This window comes from Malurus melanocephalus, unplaced genomic scaffold, assembly GCF_030028575.1.
Source record: "Malurus melanocephalus ecotype Western Australia unplaced genomic scaffold, MMel_1.1 scaffold_117, whole genome shotgun sequence".
Classification (NCBI taxonomy): Eukaryota; Metazoa; Chordata; class Aves; order Passeriformes; family Maluridae; genus Malurus; species Malurus melanocephalus.
The window spans coordinates 1,315,041-1,328,124 of NW_026623349.1; positions in this window are offsets into that span (position 1 = coordinate 1,315,041).

A 13,084-nucleotide genomic window follows, 5' to 3' on the forward strand; every position below is an offset into this window, starting at 1 on the left:
ATAAAAACCCTTTTGATCTGTGAAGCTCRAAAGGGAAGAGGTGGATTTTAGGCACTCACAGGTTTTGCAGTAGGACCTTACAAGATAGTTTATGGTTAAAAGCTTGGACGTTTCATAGGAGTGAAAAAAAGAAAAGCAACAATTAATTTATTTATCATGAATATTATTTCATTATATCATCATAACAAAGCAGAGGAAAAATTTTAGGGAAGAATAATACAAGCTTAAAGTTTACCTGATACTTCCTAAATCARAATTCTGGAAGGATAATACTGTATGAAACATTTGTTGATATATTCTTAGCAAAATACAATCTARCTCAATTTCATACACTGGTCAATTCTGCAGCTTCTTGAAACATCACGTTTCAAGGTCTGCTAAGGACCAGTACAAATGGTGTTGCTTCATCTGCTTGTAATTTTTGGTAAAAAGGTCCCAGCACCCTAAACACTCAAGTCAAGAGCCAACAAAGAGTTGTAAATGAACTCCTTTCAGTTTGTAAGATTAAATGAACCCAAAAAGTCGTCCGAAACCATGCCTACAACACGTCACCAAGGCAAAAACCTCACAGATCAATTCCAAAACCATTTAAACTAAAAGGTAACTGCAATATGGCTCATTTCATCTGCAATGTGCCACTTGTGCTTTTTTCTCTTTCATACTGACAAAAATATAGCTATAAATTATTGTTAGCATCAATTTTTCCACTCATACTCATTCAGGCAATCTCTGGGGCAACACTAGGATTGCCMAAGAACTGTAGATAATCTGCGAGATGCAATTTCCAATTTGGAAGCCTACTGTTGGTGCAATTTTCGAAAAGGGACCTAAGGTTCAAAGTAATTTTATTTCAGGCTGCACTCTGTATTTGAAATTATATGCTGACCTTGCCTTATGGGTWGTTTGGTACCTGATTTTAGTGTTACAATGGTGCACCCTGATATCTTTGACCTTTCCTGCTGCTGAATCGTGTGGTGACATGAGTCATGTCTTTTGCATTCCCTGCCCCAGGATCAGATTGCTCACATGTGTAATCCATGCTGTTCCCAGATATTCTCCGGGTGGGAATGACAAGGGAACTGCAGCTCAGCCTAGGCTCACAGTCCTGACTGCTGAGGAGACTGATACGATAACAGCTCTGTTTACCAACTTTTCWGCAGACAGGAAATTCTTAACATTGGGGCAGTTCAGTACAGTCATATCTTCTTGGTGTGCACAAGAACAAAAACAAACCCCAAATCATAAAAATGATTGAGTGTGGGGGTCTTTGTTTACAGAGACATTTTGAAAATACAGCTCACTTATTCTTGTGACTATTTGTCACAGTAAGGCCAGCCTTCATGTTCCTTTTTTTTTCAAATTTTATTTTTGCTCACTTCTCTGCCAGTTTCAGACTTTATTAACTTCAATTATTTGCCTGCACAGCAACTTCACACACTGAAAAGAAAGCTATCAAGTAGTGATCATCACTAATGGGGGGCAAACACTGAGGAATTTTGTTCTTGATGATTGAACATCAAGGACATGGTGGTTTTGTCACCCTTGTGCTCATATCAGACTCTGTCAGTCTCATCTGCTATGGCAGATGGAAATKAAAGAATATAAGAGAGCCAGCATATGGGTCAGGTTCTCAAGGAGACCATCYCTCCAGCCCACTGTCCACAGTCCCACTGTCCCTCTTTCAGCCCTCTTTGCCCATTCCATTGCCTCCAGGAGTCAAAAAACAATATGTGGAAGGCACATGGACCTCAAGCTACTGCTTCAGGTCTCACGGATGCTGGTGTTGGGGAAGGGGACAATTTGGGTTTGGAGAGCAGAAGCCACAGGTGCAGTGGTAGTCTGTATTGCCATAGTGATTAGAGAACCAACTTCAATATATAGGCATAATAATAATAGATGTAGAAATAGTCACTGTATTCTGCCAGCTGTGGAAAACTTGTTGGGTAGCTGGAAATTATGTAGTAGGGCTGGAAATTAAAGAGGAAACTGATTTATTTTCATTGTTCATTACTGCAATTCAGAGCAATTTATTTAAGGTCACTATCTCAAATTCTAAGGGAAAATGCAAACATTAATCTTCATATACTGTATCTTGGAAACCAGTGTTCTGGATAATTAGTTTGCTATCCTCTTCGTTTGTGCAGTCTTTTCATATTCAGCAAGAAGGAAAGTACTTTAATCATCTGTGCTGTACACACGGGTCTGAGTACACATCATAGTTTGAGCAAACAGGAGATGATTACTGCCTTCAAATTGGTGATACCTCAGTACTGTTTAAGGGTCAGTTTTCATTTATTTCAAATAGCAATTACATCATTACGTCTAAACCCTCTATTGTTCAATAGAAAACTTGTGTGTCTAGCTTGAGCTGTCCAGACGTCTTTGCAGCAAGATTAAGATGCAGGTGAGTACAGGCCATGCTCTGAGTGTTAGCCTTGGTTTTAGGGCTGATTTTGCTCTCCCTGTTAGTCAGGGCACCTCTAGCTTACCTGCCCCATACATCTTCCCTTCTGGTGCATTTCAAGGTGCAGCTATGTGTTGACTAGGGTGTGCATGCCCCATGTACTGTGATCCTCAAGACCTAACCATTGTTTTATGAAGGCATTTAGATCACCAAGYAGGAACCCATCCTGCTCTACGTGGAGCTGAAATAAACACCACCAGAGAYGGTGAGGTAAGCAAAAATCACTGAGTTCTGATTTCTTTTAGACTCTGTGAAAATATCCATCCTCCTAGGTTATGTCAACATGTGTGACCACTCTCACTGGCAAAGAAAAGCTAGAAGAAGATATCCCACAATACCAAGAAAGACTAAGGGCTCAGATTTTGCAGTTCCAATGAATCTAGAGGATGTCACTAATATTTTCAATATGACAGATAGCGAGATTTTTCCTCCTTTACGTTATTTGGAATTTCTTCTTTTCTGCCTCAAAAGTACTACTAGAGGCAATAGGTTTTGCACTGCTGGAGATGGTGTTAAGTGAGGTGGAAGTCAAGCCAACTAATGACAGAAACTTGCCCAGATAGGATGAGCACACCAGCATCTTAATGATGTTACATGTTAATTGCTGCTTTCCCAAGCAGCTGCCAAATGATCACATGATGCTTCAAGAACATTAATTAATAGTATTTAAAAGATTGAGAAGAGAAATATCAGATTACTGAAGAGAAATATCACATGCAGGTGGTTAAATAAGCACACCAATTAGTGGCACAGCTCCTGGGCAGTCTTCACATGCTCTTACCCTGACAAAATTCTTCTTCCATGATGAATTTCATATCAAAGACAAAAGATAATTAATGCATCAGGAGCAGACCCTTAACAGCCTAATCGAGACGTATTAAACCTTGCACTCACCACAGAATSTGTCTGGTGGTTCCTTGTCCAAGGCTGGCAGGACTGCCTCCTTGAGTTTGCCTGAGCTGAATGACCTGGGGTRTTTGCAAGGCTGGGTTTTCCTGCAGGTCACATTTCACTTATTAACCTTGGCCCTGMTGGTAAACCAGTGTCATGCAGGGATCAGAGCTCCCTTGCTCCTCAGTGGAGCAGCTGTGGTTTCACACTGGGCTCTGGCAGACCTTTCAATGCTTCATCTCTCCCTACTGGCTGTTCTTGTGTGGTTTGTGGTTTATTCTCTAAATGTCTGTGAGAAGATTAATAGCGTTACGGCTAATGGGCTCCTGGTAGTAACCCAATATCYGCAAGGGCTCTCAGGGACAGATTTTCTCATACCCATGTGCTCAATCCAGAGATGCCAGAGAGAGGAGAGRCTAAATGGGGAGGCAACCTCCAGCCACTTCTGTCCCTCTGCTTGCGTGCACATACCCACCTACCTGCACAAGTCATGGCCACCCCATGTCCTCCCACCATCCTGTTTCCTCATCTTTTATTCTCTCCAGCCTTGTACAAAGCAGCCTCTCATACTCATGCTATCCAAAGAGGGGCTCCCATGGGCAGCCAGCATCCAGAATAGTCCAGTTACCTGCTCCCAGTCATTATAAGCAGAATCATTATGTGTATCCATTATTCAARTGCTTATGAAAGGCTGAACTCAGAGCAACACTTGGTGAGTGTAAGTATAACTGTTCTGTGGACAACRATAGTCCCAGCACTTGTGTAGATTAGGACTGCTAGAGAATTCTGACAGCTGCAATAAGATATGTACAGCTTGATTCAATTTAGGATTAGTCTTCGTCCTGTCTTAATTTGCAAGTATAGTCAGGAAAAAGGGCTCATACTCCACTTTTGGACAACAAAAGTRAGTTTTTTTTGGAGTCAAAAATCTGTGCCAGGCCTGCCTTTATATTTTTCTGCCACTACCCAAGAAACTAAGTCTGGGTCTGTGTTTTCTATGTSTGATGGCATCCACTTGGCTTTGTGCAAAGAGGACCAGGGAATGAGCAGTAACCAGATGGTAAAGCTGATGTCTACCCCCTTGGCTACTGACTTATATGGAGGATCAGTGATTGATACCAACTGGAGATTTGGCCACTGCTCTGCTTTGTGTAGCACATTCGAGATTAATTTTTGTATCAACCAAAGTGACTAATGAAGTTAGATCTAGTTAGGCAGTGCTGGCTGAAGAAAAAGAAAATGAAGAAATACTTCTTGAAATGCAAAAAGGCTTTTTTAGAGTTTAGGCTTCTAAATCACAAAAACACGCAGAATCTTCATGCATGTAAGGATTTTACAGGCTTTTGTCTCTAATCCAAGCTCTGCATGTTGTTGAGATGGAATTTCAGGCCAGATTTTCTGTGTCCAAACGTGCTATTTAATTCCTGGCTCAGCACGAGGAGACCATGAGTGCTTTCTCCTCACCACCTCTGTGAGTGGCAGCTGAAAACAAAAAATGTTGTCTGTGCCAGTTGACAAGAACTGCGTGCCATTTTATGTTTTGGCTTGGGTTGGGGTAATTTATTGGTTTGTTGGGKTTTTTTTTTTTCCCCTTAATAAATTAAAGAGGATCACCCAAGCAAGATGATCCAGAAAGGGCTTTATTAAGGTAACACTTCACCTAGGCAGGTTGCTATAGGGAGTCATGAAGAGGTGTAACAACGAGCCATCTAGCAACAAGCATGACAAAGTCCTCGGGGAACCAACCAGGAGCAGGTCCAAGAGCATTGCTCCCTTGCASTCTGCTCCTGCAAGACTTCTCTGTGACCAGAAATCAGACATGTGCCCTGTCCAGATGATGCTGTGGTGATTTTTTTTCTTTTTCTTTTATATATCTTTAATATATTCTCTGCATCCTTAGCAGACACGTTTGTAGGTTTTGTAGCCTATTATTGTAACTTAGTTCCAGTGTTTTTCYAGGCAGAAAGATGAAACATTCTAAAAGTCTCCCATTTGTGGGCCTGAAGCCCCTATGCTATCTTGGCTGCCCATAGAARCCAAGGTTGGAACCAGCTCTTTGTGACRTATTTATGTAAAAACAGTTCAAGCCTCCTCCAAGAAGGGGAGAATCTAGAAGGTACCAGAACTGCAGGGTTACTTTGTATTTAAGGTTCTTACTGGGGAATTTTTGTCAGATATATTGCAGTCTGTGAAAATGTGTTAGGTCTGAGTATGCATCTTCAGCGTTTTCCACCTTGATGAATTGTGCACCTAAGGATCTTTACTAAAAACAGAGGTAAAACCCTTTTAATCCTCTTAACTGAATCTGGCTCATAATTCTAGGACCAAAGAAAAAGGCATCACAAATGTAGTTCTCTCTCTCAGTGCTCTTACATTGTTCACCAAACTTACCTTTACTGTGTATGAGGGGGAAGAAGTTTCCTTTTTGCACATGGAAATATTTTTGCAGTTTTTCTGGTTAAAAGAACTTTGAGACAACAGCCTGCACCTGCAGTAGGTGTACATAACCATGGGATATTGAGGGTAACAATCACTGGTGTAGTGTTGTATAACCCAAAGTGAGCACATCTGCTCGACTGACAGCACATCCCTCAGTCACTCCACTCCATCCCTTTGCCAGGTATCCTGAGTTTCCCTGGTGATGTGYCCTGGGAGCAATGCACTGAGGAAAGCATCCATCCATCACAAAATAAAGCTGCTGTTCTGCCACTGCTGCTTCACCAAGGGCTTGCATGTCAGGGTTGAAAGCGGCTGCCTCTGTGTCTGCAATCTCCATTCCAGGCCCATCACTTAGAGATGTGAAAGGGAAGCCTGGTGTGAGTGGGAAAAAAGATAGTTATTCTTGCAAAGGAGAAGTTTAGAAGTTCAGGAAACACTGCCCTATGATATGTTAACTAAACTTAGTGATTTATTATCAAGTATGCTTGGAACTAAGATTGAGAGAAGRTAACTATTTGGATTTGTCTCAATTAATTTTTTGCTTCACAGACTGGAGCTTGGAGACCCTACACACATGTGAGACACAGACTAATCTCTCCAACACTCACCTTAGAAAGAATAGAAAATCCTTGCTCTCTCTAAAGTCAATGGGAGTTTTTCCACTGACTCTCTTGGACTCTGGATTTCACTCTGAGTTTTCCATAATGAAGGCCAGATTTTCCCCTTGATTTATAAGCGTGGTATTTTCCCAGCTTCAGTGCACACTGTCTCTTGTTTTCCGACAAAGCATTCAAAAGCTGAAGCACACCTCTATGAAACAAAGGAGAGGATATACAAAAGGAATTAAATGAAATGTGCTCATAGCAAGGGACATAATGTTCACTTTGTTTGCTAATTCCATTTTATGACCCATATAAATGCAAAACATAGCATCTCTTGGAGATGTGATGTAGTCTTAGAGAAGGAGGATCACTGACCTTATGTTCAGGATAAAAAATTGACAYGAACAAAGAAATCCCATGATGCCTATCTCGAATTAACTGTTTATTTACCAAGTTAGCCACCTTAAATTTACTTGAGAAAATAGTAGTTTTTAAGAGAAAGCACTTCTGTAATTCTTTGTGGTTCTGCTGACTTCTTCAAGTCCATCAGAATGTCCAATTCAAYAGAATAGAAGTTCCATTTTTAATATCTTACATTTTAAATTGAATAAGCAGTTGCCTTTTTCTTCTTTTCATGTTTTCAGCCTTAATGGAAATAGAATGGAAAATGTGATCTCGCAGATGTGGAGGATTCAAAATTAAGAACAGTAATAAGGCACAAGATCTTAGTTTTTGTGACCTGTTTTAAACTTTTGAACTGCAAATGCTTGAGGTCCCAGGACTAAACATTAAAGATGCCTTTAATTCTGGGACCCCAGGGTTACATTGTGGTACAYTACCACTTTCAATTCAAATGTGATCATCAGGTAGCCCGAGGCTAAAAGAAGCCATTTATGGGTGGTTATTATAGAGTTTAATCTTTTTCTCACYGCAGAAATTAGTAAAGTGATTTAAAAAAAAAATCCATGCAGCAGGACTCTGGATATACATAAGTGCTAGATTGTATGCTTATGAGCAAAGACAGCAGCAGAATATGTGAAAACATATCCTTGGGCTCAATGGCCCTGAATGAACTTAGAGGTCACCATGCAAATAGGAATTCAACATGAGAAATTCCACTGAAGCGATAACAAAGTTAAAAAGAGCACTGAACAAGGAAGAAGTGATTGGGAGGCGAGATTAAGGTAATTATATCTCTCTGTGCAGTACAAAACTGACTACTAGGACAATCCTCCACAGTTGTAAAATATCGCAGAGAAACCCAAAGAAACACAAAACTGATATTAGGACTGAAACTAGTAGAGCATTTTCCAGACAAAAGCAGAATAAATTTAGCTTATCTTCTCAGAAAAAAAAAAAAATGAAATGCTCAGGAGAAAAAGAAAGAAAATGAAACAAAACCCTCACAAGAAATAATCTGAAGATGTAAAGAGAATAGGCAATGCTTTTTAATGGTACAATGCATAAAGGCAAATGAGCCAGCATGTGGGAAAAGGTCCAATGTATTTAGATGAAAACTGAGTACACATCCTTCCTTACTGGATCCAAGATGAGCCATTTGACACAGTTCTGAGGGAAGTGACGAGTATTTACCTCCCCCGTCCTGACTTTAAGTCTAGCTGCCTGACACATAAATAAAACAGTTAATGGAGCAAGATGCAGTCATAACTAGATGAAATGTAATGGCCTGTGATGTGCACAAGGTCAAACTATATGATCTAATGGTCCCTTCTGGCCTTAAACTTCATAAATTGTTTCTTACAGCTGCCCTAATGGGCTAGYTCCCATTTTAGACTTGAGCTGGCTGTGAGCTTGCCACACCAGTTTCACTGGCAGCATCCAGGACAATTTCAGGGCCAGGAGCACTGCAGCTGTCTGAGAAATGGTTCATACCTGGTGTCCCATGCATGTCAGAAGCAGCACAAAGCAGTGATKCCTGGGCCTTGGCTTTCAGGATTTTTGTTTCTGGAGTCTTTGGGGTTTCAGTGTCCTGGCTAGCTTATCTCCAGAAAGGCTCACCTTTCAAAGAATCTTGTTTTCCAGACTCATTGTTAGGAAGCCTGTCAGCTGGTACTCACATCTTTGGGGCCATACGTGCACCGGAGTGCAGCATCGCTCCAGAGTTCTGCTGAACAGGCCACATGTCCCTACTGAAACTCTATGGAACAATACCCTAAAAATGGTTATGGTAGGTAGATGGAAGCCTGCAGGCTGGTTTTCTAATTTGAAAAACAATTTCATCATTTACTTCATCAGCTGGCTACACTTTGCTGCAGGGATTTTGTGCAATGGAGAACATGCTTTTCTCCCTCACCCCACAAAGCTCTCCCATATATTAGCATTTTTGTGTAGAGTGATTTACTTGTTAAGAGATTCAATTTCGTAGGCATCACAAGACAGATGCCCATGAAGTTTGATAGAAATTAGCTATATCCTTTCATTCAAATTTAATAGCAAGTGAAGTTTAACTTAGATTTGTGAAGGATGAGGCATTCAGATATGGTTTTATGGTTACAAAAAACATGTAATGATTTTGACACTGGAGCCAAAAGGACATCATCAGACAGGAAGAAAATTGTCTCCTTGGTAATATTTAAAATACTTTCAAAACTAAATGCCTTGAGTTGATGCATTTCTAGCTCTTGAAGGGCATAGTAAATTCTCTAATGTATTGGAAATTATATCTAAATGTAATCAGCAAAAGCACTGGTACAGTTTATTTCCAGATGAGACCTTGAAATTGTGCCTTATTGTTCAGATATCATTGTTACACTTTCATCCTGTTAATTAATTATTTAACACAGTTATCTCTTCTTGCCCTCCATGAGAGTAAGCAGTTTACTTAGTTACATACAAAATCATAGGCTGATACAGTTTGCTGACTAGAAAAATCACTTCTAGTTTGTTGTATTTATTTGTGTAGAAATGCATGCACATAGATGTATTTGCTCATATAGCATCGTTTATAAATTTCATTTGATTAAAAAAATTAACTGGATACTTTACTCTGAATTTGGCATTACACTAAGCACAGGTTGGTTGCAACAAGAAGCACAGAAATTTAAATAGAACTTATACATTTGTATACATGTGTTTATCATTGTGTGGTTCTCTGTGCTGCTGTAAAATGCATGGGGTATTTTACAATTGCAAAATTTTACTGCAATTACAATTCAAAACAATTAAAATTAGTAAAAAGTAAAATAATGGGTAAAATAATGGTTTTTAAAATAAACGCCTGAAAAATATTTAATTATGAAATTATGTGACATACCACAGTTCCAAAATACTTATAGGTATAAAATGTAACTGCAAAAACATCCTTAAATACCTTTTTGATTACTAATGTCTCATTTGATTTGAGGCTTGACTTCAGGCCAGTCAGCTCATTGCAAATACTCCTGGGAGCTTCCCTGAGACAAATGAGCACATTTTATGTACAAAAATGAAAGGTCCTGGCTTTGGCACACACTCTGCAGCATGCCAGATTGAAATGACAGATTACAGTTTACTTTTGTTCTACTTTCTTCTCTCTAAAGTATGAAAGCATATATGAAGGAAATGTGATGTTAACGATTCTTAACTTCTGTGAGGCACTTGAATTATGTGCAGTAGCAATTGAATTGTACGCTAAAATGTCAAAGAGGTTTTCATAAAAAGAAAGAATCTTCCTTAAATGTATCCTTTGACATCAAAACATATAATTTAAGAAAACTTAATCAGGAAAATGAACCACATTTCAGAAGCTGTCAGTGATTTGAACTTATGGTCAAATCCATTTAAAAATTATAGTCATGTGCTTGAATAAACATTATAAAGTCTTGGTCCATTACTAGTCCTTCTTCATTCGGTCAAACYGAACTACTTTGGGAAAATTTAAAGGAGGAATAAAATCGTTTGGTTCTGAATAAAAATTCTGGGAAAAAATTGTATCTGCACAAAATTTGTTGTTAGGTCATTTTTYTTGTGAATTTTACAAAAGCAACTGGAAATTCAATCTGCTCCGTTTTATGGATTTAATTACTCCTTTAAATAGTTTATTTTCATTGGTTTTACTTGTTTGCAAATATTGAGAAGAAACTATTATATTCTCAAAATAATTTTGCTGTTTTCCTTAAATCAGTATTTTCCATTAGCAAAATTTTTTCCTCTGCTCTGTACAAAAACATTTCTGACTGACGTAAAGCAGATGAACTCAGCAGGCTGTTCCTACACCCTTAAGAGGAAACGAAAACAAGAAGCCAAAACAGAGAAAAAAATATTTCAAACTGTCTTAAAACAAAATTAGGCTGTTGGCAATTTGTTTAATATATCTAGCAATTTTAAGATTACCAACCAAACCTTGCTGCTCCCGCTAATCTAGTATTAACCTTTTACCTTTTTGGTGAGTTTTTCAGATTCTGTGAACAAAGCATGGAGATTTTAATGAGGGCAAACTGTCCTCTTGAAGGTGATTTMATAAACCATTACATTACTAATCGGAGTTAATAGATAAAGACAAAAAATATAATAACTACTTTGGAAAGTACGTGATTTTTTTTGTGCACCAAATATTTAGTAGGGAATTTTCACTTGCTGCAGCCACAATGAATGTTTTAATTTCATTTTCCTCTAAAGTATTTCCAGTTATCTTTTAAACTGTTATTCTGATAGCAACTAAAAAAACTTAGCTGGCATAATGAAATTTTAAATGACTTTTTTTTTTTTTTTTTTTTTTTTTTTTTTTTTTTTGCAAGAGACTTTTGCCTCCCTTTTCCCCCTTTACTTGGGCAAAGCAGTGTTTGGAACCATAGGTCCCTTCTGGGTTGTGGCAGAGAAGATTGTAGGCAGCTTTTTGTTTGCTTTGACAAAAGATGCTCCAAAAGACGTGGCACAATCTGGGTGTCGATGTGCCAGCTGGCTCTAGATGTTTGCATTGTGTCGCTCTCTAAGAATGGGTGTGCAACTGCATGACATCCCTGTGTCCCTGCTCCTACTGATGCTCTGTCTCTGCATCTGTCTGCCCTTATTTTCTGGTGATAGTTACAAGAGATGGATCAACATGAGCAGCAGACCATATGATGCTCTACAAATCACAGGAATAAATATATAAGTGTTTAAAGAAAGCACCAGTTTAAATTAGCGCGACATATGCAAAGGAAATTGTGAGCTGTCCTGCTCACAGTTTCAGAGGTATGTCRTAATTTTTTGTCTGTTTGTTTGTTTGGGTTTTAAAATTTGTTTTGTTTTCTTTTGTTTTGGTATTGTGGATACAGGAATTTAGAAAAGTTCTGAATTACAATTATTAATAATTTTGCTCTAGCATATTTGTCATACAGTTTACAGGGCTCTTAATCAGTTTGAAGGGCAAAAGAATCTACTTATGCCACAGCTTATAATGACAGTGCAGTCCAGAACTCTAGTACAATGTCACTGTTGTAAAAGAGCTCAAGGTTTGTGTCAATCCACCTTGGGATGGGGCTCATTACTCGTCAGTGATTTTTTTTGGCAAATAACCCTGTATCCTGTAGCACTTCTGCATGGAGTTCTCCTTACTGAAAGAGGAAGCAATTGCTCATATGCCTGGGATGAATTATACCTTTCCAAGATCAGCTGGGAACAAATTAGCTGTCTGCTAAATACAATTAAGGTGTCATGCAATGTTTATCTAGGTATAAGATAAGAAAAATAGCACAAGTATCTCCATATTCAGAATATTATCACCATAAAAATATCTTAACAGGATGAATGGTGGCTTTCTGAAATAGGCAGCATATAAACCAGATGCCTCATGCCTGTGTCAGATTGACTCTATTAGTGCTACTACAGATAGTCTTGATTCCTTGCTGGCTTGAGCACAAGTGACCTGTGCACTGTGAAACATCCTGCAGGTACCCAGGCACTTAAGACAATCAAATGCTTCTTCACAGAGACCTGATTTTTGACATTATACGTAGCTTTTTCTCAGGTTGCCAAGGTTTCTTACCCCTTCTGCCTGATTCATCCTGCATGGCCTGCTGAGATGGGTTGTCACATCTCCAGTCTTCTGCAACTACATCCACCGGTTCCTCTAACTCACCATGTACTCTTACATGTGCTTTTTTTTTTGTGTATTGACTTCCCCAAACCCAGAGCTCAATACAACTGAACAAAGAAAAAGCAAAATAGAGGAGACCACAAAAGCATCAAGAGTAAGCCACGCTCTTATTAATCTGTGTTTCTGAAGAGAAAAAACCTCAGGCTACATGAATATTAAGACSATCTTACTTTGAAAGAAGCTATGTTTTGCAGATAAGATTAGTGGGACTTACTATTCACTTGTCTCAATCTAATCCTTTCAATGATTTCTGGTAAGCAGGTGATTTTAAAATGTTTTCCTGAGGCATAAGGCTCACTTGTCCTCATTCTCTCCTGCCACTTATTAATTAGACTATGCCCAGTAATTAGTCTACATCAGGATCCACTACAGACTAAAATCTTTGGCCATTGTATATAGTCTTAGTTTATGTTTACGTCTGATTCACTGAGATCACATCATGCCCACCAGTGAAGTAGCCATTCTCAGTGTAAGCCTCTGTTTCTAACTCTCACCCACAGAACATCTTCAGAAACACCAGTGGAGTGGCTGTTCTCTATTACTTGGTGGCGTTTTTAATCTTTGTTTTTTTTTTTTTTAAGATAATTATGAACATTCTATTTAATCACTGTT